Genomic DNA, 8,718 nt, shown 5'->3' with positions numbered 1-8,718 from the left:
AGGCCTCCCCATTTGTGGCCTCGCTCAGGCTGGGCTTTCCCCCACGAGGTCCCAAGGTCCGGCTTCTACTGGAATCAGCAGCCCTAACCCACAAGAAAGGGCTCTGATCTTTAGGTTGTGGTGAAGCTGGGATTAAGCGCTCCGATCCCAGGCGGCTAGTAAGAGGCCGAGCTCCGGAGCGGATCTGAGTGAGACTTGTTGCTGGGGAAAACCGCAGCGTTGTTTCCCAGGGGAAGGACTGACGTTCCCCGGCCTACACGACTTGCTCCACTCGACGCCCGGGGCTGCCCGACTCTCGCAGGCAGGCACGTTCGTCAGCTTCTCCGCAAGGAAGCGGACGGCGCGCCCCCGCCACGCGCATTCCCCACGCGCACAGCCCGGCCACAAGCCTGCCTCCTACACGAGCCCCCCACGCACGCTCTCCCCGCAGCGCGCGCCCCCAGCCCTGCGCCCCAGCACGCGCGCCGTCGGCCCTTTCCCGCCGCGCTTCCTAGTACCGCTAGCGCGCACCGGCCGGGGGAGGCGCTGCGGCCGCTGGGGGAGCGCCGCCTCCTCTTCCTCCACCTCCTCCCTCCCGCCTCCTCCCTCTTCTCCTCCTCCACCGCCTCCTCCTCCTCCTCACTACTGTTCCCACTCCTGGGCCCGGGCGAGCGCGTCCGGTTTGCTGGAACCGTTCGGAAATGGCAACTTGCGCGGTGGAGGTGTTCGGGCTCCCGGAGGACGAGGTGCGGGGGCCGAGGGGCTGCGGGGTGGGCTTCCCTTCTCGCTGCTCATCAGCCGGACCGGAGGAGGAGGAGGCGGCCCGAGAGTCGGCTGTCAGCCCCTGTTCCCGCCGCGCGAGCTCCGGGAGCGCGCAAGGCGCGGTGGGGACCTGGGGCGGCGCGGCGCGCGGGTGTGTGGGTGTGTGGGGTGGGGGCTCGCTTTAGCGAGCGGCAGTTTCTTCGCCGGGCTGAGGACTCCACACCCCTGTCCTCCCCGAGCCGCCGCCTTCCTTGTCAATTTCCTTCAGGAAGTGCCGAGGAGGGGCGCTAGGCTGCGAGAGTCGTGGGTGCGCGGGGAGACGCGCGGCGCCCCGCCGGCCTCTTCCTGCCACCCCCTGCCGAGGGTGCGTGCTGGGGCGGGCGGGGGGTGGATTTCCCCGGAGTTCAGCATCTCGTCCCGGCTGTGGATGAGCCTGCGCTGCCACAGGCCCGCTGGACTTCATTTCACGGACTTTCCAATTGTCATTAGCAGTTTAGATTTTCTTTTTTCGTCTGAAATTGTTTTTAACTCCCCTAACTGCAGAATGCGATGGGAAAGCAGGCAGACAGATTTTCCTCTTCGTGTTTAGCAACAAGTGTCCAGTGTGGCAAGTTCATGGTACGTTTCACTGGTCTTCAGTGATATTTAAAAAATAAAGCTGAAAAGGTACAAATACTTTGAAGAACTTCCCACAGCTGTTCGCTTTAAAAATTAAGTTCCATGATTTGAGAAGGCAAAGCTGTCCCTTCGCAGCGAAATAACTTAGGCTGGTTATGCCTGACGGTTAGTAAAAATGAGGCCATTTGGAAAGAATTATTCCGTTTTAATATGAGATGTGGCTTCTCTAAACTCCTGATGATTGTCTCAAAAATGGGAATGGGTGGGAGATGAAAAGGTATCTAGTCTAACAGTGACTAGTTCAGTTTGGGGGGAAAAATAAAATTTAAGCATTTTTGTTGACTGGCTAAGCTGTCACATGTACTTATTATCAAGATTAGACCTTAACTATAATGCATCACCGTAAATTTAATTTATCTTCTGATCTCTTAGTAACTTGGTATCTTCAGATGTCTTTTACATTTATCTCGAGAGTTCTTTGTATATAAATAGTGGGCAACTTGTTTATGCAGGCAAGTTATCTCAAGAGTGTTTTGAGACTAATTGTGTGATAGATGAGAATTTAATTTCTTAATTATTGCTACCAGAAGAGAAGCAAAGTGGTGGTGGAAAAATGGTGGCAGCTTGGTAGACCCCCAGAAACAACAGTCAGTGTGTTATGGCCAGAGATGATATTCCTGCTAAAGTCCATTATTGTTCAGCAGAAGAGATCAGAGGAAAATAATGGGGTGTTGAACCTGTGGTAGCTTTCTTATCCATCAGGCCTCCCTGCTTTGCTACCATAAGCTGTTCAGTGCAGATAACCTCAAACTGACATTCAACCCAATCAGGCTGGCCTTGGACTTTCTTTCCTTTTGGTTGTTATTACTCAGTGGCAGATCCTGATTTCCAGATTTCTCATTGCATTCCCTTCCAGCAGAGCCAGCTGATCATAGAATATTGCCGAAGGCATTGTTCACTCTCCTCTCTTGGTTCAGGTTCTGTGTTTTCCGTTATCTGCTTCTCACATCATGCTTCTGCCCAGATGAAATAATATGAATTATGGCAGTTAGTGGCTTGGTCAGTAAGCAACTGGAGCTAAAGGCCAGAAACTCCACCCGTTGAAATGAGCTGTTCCTGAACTTGCATCCTGAGGGATTTTTACTTCTAGGAAGTTTCATGGCCTGGGGCCCGCTCTGTTTGCATGTTGGGGGTCCAGTTGTCAGTCCCATGACTCAGAGTTCCTTGCAGCCCTCTCTGTCTACTTTGTCCACATTAAGGAAGAGAGTTGGATCGGACGGAAGATAAGAGACATGATGATGGAGTGTTGTCTTCCACTTCTTCCCCTCCGTTATTCTTTCAACAGACATTATTAACTGTCTGTTCTGTGTCATGCAGTGTGCTGTCCACCAGGGATAGAGAGAGAAAAAACAGTCCCTGCCTGTTTTTTGAAGAGCTCACAGCATGGTGGGAAAGATAAAAATCACTTGTTTTCTGGTAGAGACTGTCATCTCATCACTCTTACTTGACATTTATTTTCTGGTCCATCACAAAGTAAAAGAGGGCTCAGAAGAGCCTCCCCTCTCAGTTGTTTTTTTTTTTTTTTTTAAGAAGAAAGACAGTTATTTTCTAGAACTCACAGACTACTTGGGGATAGGCAGCCCTCTGCTGTTGATTAAAAATAAGGTAGCTTTTCTGTTACAGCAGAAAGTGATGATTCTTATTTTAAATTTGAAACTGAAACGAGAAGAAAAATGAACAGACATAGGATACAAGATACTTAGAGCATTGTGATTTAACCAGTATTTTTATCCACTGAGTCACACTGTATGAGCATATTAGTGGCTTGTTGAAGTAGGCCAAAGTTTAGGTCATAATTCCTCTCTATCACTTTTCAGTGAGTTTTAGTTCTTATTCCACATATAAATGTCTTTTTGTGAGAGATGGTTCTGGCTTCATGTGCAAAATTTTGTCATTAAAGCATAACAAACTAAGGAAGTAGTGAATATAAATTATACCAGATTTGCTCTGACAGTCTCTTGGGATTAACAATAGAGACTAATTCCCACCAACCTTTGGTGAGGAGGCATGTGGAAGCTCTGGACAATGGAATTTGGCATCCCTTCCAGCCTCTTTTCAGTAGACTTCCCTATTAGACAGAGGTTGGAAAGCTAAACAGCATGTTTCTCATACTTTCTGGCACTTAGCATTCTGGAAATGGGTTTTGAAATAGGTTTCCCTGTACGGCTCACTTCCTTGAGATTTGGAAAGTAGAAATCAAGTGGAGCCTAAGTTCTTGTTTCTTTGGCTTGTTCTTCTGACAAGCACAGTCATGTAGACGTTGACTTTTCCAGCAAAAGTGTTTCAATATCTGGTAACCTGTTTTGTGAAGATTGGTAGGAAGTTTCGGAATCCGTGGTGGTGGCAGCTTCCTGATGACTTGTTGGGTACATTTGTAAAGCCAGCAGATCTGGGGGTGGCTCCTGATTCCCTGCTTTCCTGACAGAGGGTGGGAGGGGCAGAAGTGACAGTTTCCTGGGTGGGCCAGTTCAAGCTGTTTCCAGGGCCTCTGGAGGCCCAGCCTTGCAGCCTGCCCCTCCAGCTCTTCCCAATGACTTTGTAAGCAGCCAGTTCCCTGGATTGACTTCTTTCTTCTTAAAACATCTAGAGTGATGTCCATTTCCTGCACCTGAAACCTGAGGGAAGGAAAGGGAAAGCACTGAGAGTGTCTGCTGCCAGTTTGGAAGAACAATTTGCACATGTAGAGGAAGGGGTGACTTTGGTGGGTACAGCGACAACAGTGCATAAGCAGCAGGGTAACTAAGAATGGCATCTGCTGATGCTTCTAGAACCCCGATGCTCTGCAAAAGCAGACCTGGCCTGCCCTGGCATCACATCGAGTTCCCAAACCTCTATTCACGGCACACAAAGGAGGAGAAGCGCCGTGGAAGCCGGCTGCGTTAGCACCTCTCCCACACTCTCTTGTGTTCATTTGGCCATTGCTCCTTTTTTGCAGCTCCTTAATCCCAGCATCATCCTATTTTTCATGGGTTTCCATGGGACCAAAGAAGTGGATAAAGAAATTTTATTTTGTAGCAGTTTACATTTTAGTTATTTTAAACCAGCAGAGGAGTTCAAAGTACAGCGCAAAGAAGTCCAGATCCTCCTCGTGCTGGTTCTCCTGCTGTTGACATTCCACAAATGCTCCATAACACTTTTGCCATTTTCATTAGTCTTTTTCTTTTCTCTTTTTTGAAGATTTATTTATTGGTTTCAGAGAGAGTGAGAGAGAGCACGTGCACACGAGCAGAGAGAGGGGCAGAGGCAGAGGGAGAGAGAGAATCTCAGGGGCACTCTGTGCTGAGTGCTGAGCCCAACACAGGGCTTGATCTCATCCAGACCTGAGCTGAAATCAAGAGTCTGGTGCTTAACCTACTGAGCCACCTAGATACCCCTCTAATGCCCCACCTAGGTGCCCCTCTAATGCCCCTCTTTTTCTAAACCATTTGAGGGCAAGCTGCAGATCCAGTGCCCTGTTACCTCTTAATACTTTGGTGTGTATTTTCCTAAAACAAGAACACTTTTTTTTTTTTAACAAGCAAACTTTTTAAAAGATTTTATTTATTTAAGAGAGAGTGTGGGGGCGCCTGGGTGGCTCAGTGGGTTAAGCCGCTGCCTTCGGCTCAGGTCATGATCTCAGGGTCCTGGGATCGAGTCCCGCATCGGGCTCTCTGCTCAGCAGGGAGCCTGCTTCCCTCTCTCTCTCTCTCTCTCTCTCTCTGCCTGACTCTCCGTCTACTTGTGATCTCTCTCTGTCAAATAAATAAATAAAATCTTAAAAAAAAAAAAAAAAGAGAGAGTGTGAAAGTAAGAGAGCATGAGCAGGAGGAGTGGCAGGGGGAATGGCAGAGGGAGGGAGCCTGATACGGGGCTGGATCCCAGGATCCTGGGATCATGACCCAAGCCGGAGGCAGTTCCTTAACTGACTGAGCCACTCAGGTGCCCCAACAAGAACACTTTTCTACATAACAGCTGTCCATTCCTCTAAGGCAGACAATCAGCACTGATAGGACACTACCCTCCGAAGTGCAGAGCCCATCAGTCTTTGCCAGGTGTTCTCATAATTTCTCTTTTTCCTTTCTGGTCCAAGAGCTCAGGTAGGAGCATAGGTTGTGGATACCTGCCATGGCTTTGCGGTCTCTTCTCATCTGTATGGCTCCTTGACCGTTACAGAGTACAGGCCGTAGGACCTGTAGGATGTTCCCCGGCCTGGGTCTGTTTACCGCTTTCCCAGGGCCACGGCACAGCCATGCTTTTTTCGCAGGAATCACAGAGACGATGCTGTGCCTCCCGTGAGGGGTGCACGATATTGTCCATCACCATCAACGATAACCTTGCTCACTTGATCATTTTGGTGCCCACCAGGTTTTGTTTTTGTTTTTGTTTTTTTTTGTAATGTCACTATTTCCTCCCTCATAACCGATTAGTATCTTGTGGGGACATCTTCAGAGATTATGCCATTGGCCTGCCCTTCATCAGGTTTCCATCCAGCTCTTTTAGCATTCATTGATGACTTCCACTTGAATCAAACACCACTATTTTTTTAAATTTCCATCTTTATTAATTGGCATTCTGTGTAAGGAGAGCTTTCCCTTTCTCCTTTATTTATATGAGCATGGATAGGTAGAATTCCACCTTATTCAATGGGTTGTAATCATTTACTATCATTAAATATTTTGTTGCTCAAATGATCACTGTTTGGTCAGTGGAAGCCCTTTCAAGGGGGTTCCTAGTTTATTGTGACAAGTCCCCATCCTTTGAACCCTCCCTGACTTTGTAGCAGCAGACACTCCAGACTCCTCTTGTATTTTGCCTACCCCCTGCTGTCTGGAACCAGCCATTCCTCCTAGGAACACTGGTGCCATTTAGGAGAAAAGGCCTTTTAGAGGCCAAGGTCGGGGTCTTCAGTGTGCTCAGTACTGTTGAATGTCATTGCTCTTTAGCCATCTCAGCAGTTAAGAAATGTGTGTGTGTGTGTGTGTGTGTGTGTGTGTGTACACACACATAAATGTATATTACTTTCTATATCAATCTGTCTACGTGTATTCAAAAATCATGAATTCGTATCAGTTTTCGAATTCAAATCTAATGCTTCAGGGTTCTTTCCAGCCATAAGTACCTTCTCCACCAGTAAAAATTCTGACTTTTATTATTCTCATTATTTTTACTTATTTGCCCGGTCTCTTTACTTATGTTTTCGATGTCCCTGATTTCCCAAGCACTCAGGCATCTCCCCTGTCTACCACTTTCCACTTTAGTAGGAGTACTGCTGGGGCCCAGAGTCGCAGGGGCCCGGTGCCAGTGGGCACCAACGGCTGCGTCTCTGCATGGCACCGCCCTTTTCCTCTCCTGCCCCAGGCTGATGAGCCTGCTGACCATGAACCTCCATGAGACTGCCTCCTCCACCCAAGCCCTGCCTAAGCTGGGCCTGACGTTGATTCCTCTGCACCAGGACGAGATTAGAAGGGACTGTATGTATGTATCTTTTTACAGTTAACTATTAGTAATTCATCTATCATACAGGAATAGGATCTTGGAGCTGGAAGGCACCATAAATAAATCACTTAGGGTAAACAGGGGTATAGAAAATAAAACTTGACTAGGATGGAATTCTGGCTTTGTCACTCTCGGTGATTCAGCCTAGGTATTTGACATCTGTTGGAGCAGGATACTTACATCAGCTGATTCCCCCTTACCTAGCTGTGTCTGGTATTAAGAATATTCTGTAGTACTGAGAAAATGAAAGATTGCTGATCTGAATGGCTAAACCCACAGTCTACTGAATTCTGTGGCCATCGGCGTTACTGACCTTTCACTTGTTAGTCTGGCTCCCGTTGCTAATCCTATCAAAGTTTTGAGAGGATAAATGGAGGGAGAAGATAGGAGAAGAAATGCAGGGAGAAAGACTGCACAAACAAAAGGGAAAAGGCTTTGATAAGACTTTTCTAGAGTCTTGAGGAATTAATATGTCTGTAGTGCAACATCATAGCCCCATGGCCTGACCCAAACGTTTGGCTTCTTCCCATATGAGATGTGCTCTGGCAATGAATGTGAACAATCACATCATATTTTCATGCCAAATCATATTTTCTGCCTGAAGTAAATCCTGCAGAAGTTTTTTTAGTGTTTGCTGGTAATAAGCCTCCTTGGTTTTGTTTTTGCATAAAGATGCTTTCATGAAAATATCCTCCTTTAAGGTAAAAGCATCAGCCTAAATATATTCAGAGCTGCCTCTAATTAAATGCCTGCTGTATTTCAAGCACCAGGTCACATGTTCTCATATTTTAGTTGTAATCATCCAAACAGTTTTGCAGAAGTAGATAGTGTTATCTCCATTTTACAGATAAGGAATGTGAGATTGTGATATGCTCAAGGACTTGGTCCTCTTAGGTAGCTAGCTGATCTGGGCTTGAATCTCAGATTTCTTTAATACCAAAGACTTGGTCTTTCCACTGTCCTTCTGCAAATAGTTGTCCAAATAGAAGAATTTAACAGAAGAGACTCTCTTCTGTTGAAGGTGACAAATGTAACATGTGCAGAATTAACTTGTAATCATTCTTATGTTCTTCCACCTCTTCTGTCTTTTTTGTTAGTAGATTTTAGCTGGACCTTTGAAGTACTTGAATTCTGTTTGCTTAAGTATTTGTTGAACATTTACTATGGGTGAGGCATTTGGATCAGGCCATGAGGTGATAGTGATGAATGACAAACCTCACTGAATTTATCACCTACAGGAAGAAAAGGACAGTAAATACGGAATCACACAAACATTTTATAGGTGTGAAGGAAAAGGAAGGTGAGGTAAAGGTATATAACAGGAACGATGAATTCATCTTCCATGGTATGAAGGAGGGGAGAGAGTAATAAGGAAGGGCTGAGGAAATCACCTTTAAGATGAACGTAAGGCTGAATAGGGGTTAGCGAGGCAAAGACTGGGGCAGAGGAGCCTTCCAGGTAGGCAGAAATAACTGCGTGTGCAGAAGGTAAGATGGAGAGGAAGATGAAGACTAGGGTGGTGGTGTCAGGTAAGTGTGGAGAGGAGGGAAGAGCAGAGCCCGGGCAGGCAGATGAGGGAAACTCGCCAAACGTGTGTGGACAGCACACGCACACGCACACGCACACACATACATACATCATCATCATCATCATCATCATCATCACTAATATTTTTTTAGAGTTACTATTTGTTCCTCAGATATTTAACTTTTTCTCTATTTGTTATTTATGTCTTGTCACATCTCTGGCTTTCCATCTAGGATCACTATTTTCTGCCTGAAGTAGATCCTGCAGAAGTTTTTTTAGTGTTTGCTGGTAATAAAC

At 46.7% G+C, this 8,718-nt stretch overlaps 1 protein-coding gene across 1 annotated transcript in view; it reads left to right on the top strand.

Annotated features, from left to right (window-relative positions):
• Positions 1-686: 686 nt before the first annotated feature.
• LOC111153271 (neural precursor cell expressed, developmentally down-regulated 4, E3 ubiquitin protein ligase) overlaps positions 687-8,718 on the top strand; it is a 126,938-nt gene continuing 118,906 nt past the window's right edge. The window contains exon 1 of the mRNA XM_022512190.1: positions 687-725. The gene's annotated coding sequence lies outside the window, so the exon portion shown is untranslated. The remainder of the gene's footprint in view (positions 726-8,718) is intronic.

The sequence above is a fragment of the Enhydra lutris genome, unplaced genomic scaffold (assembly GCF_002288905.1).
Source record: "Enhydra lutris kenyoni isolate GAN:26980312 unplaced genomic scaffold, ASM228890v2 scaffoldscaffold31, whole genome shotgun sequence".
Classification (NCBI taxonomy): Eukaryota; Metazoa; Chordata; class Mammalia; order Carnivora; family Mustelidae; genus Enhydra; species Enhydra lutris.
Note: the sequence above shows the minus strand (reverse complement) of the source record. Positions and strands in the feature narration are given on the sequence as shown.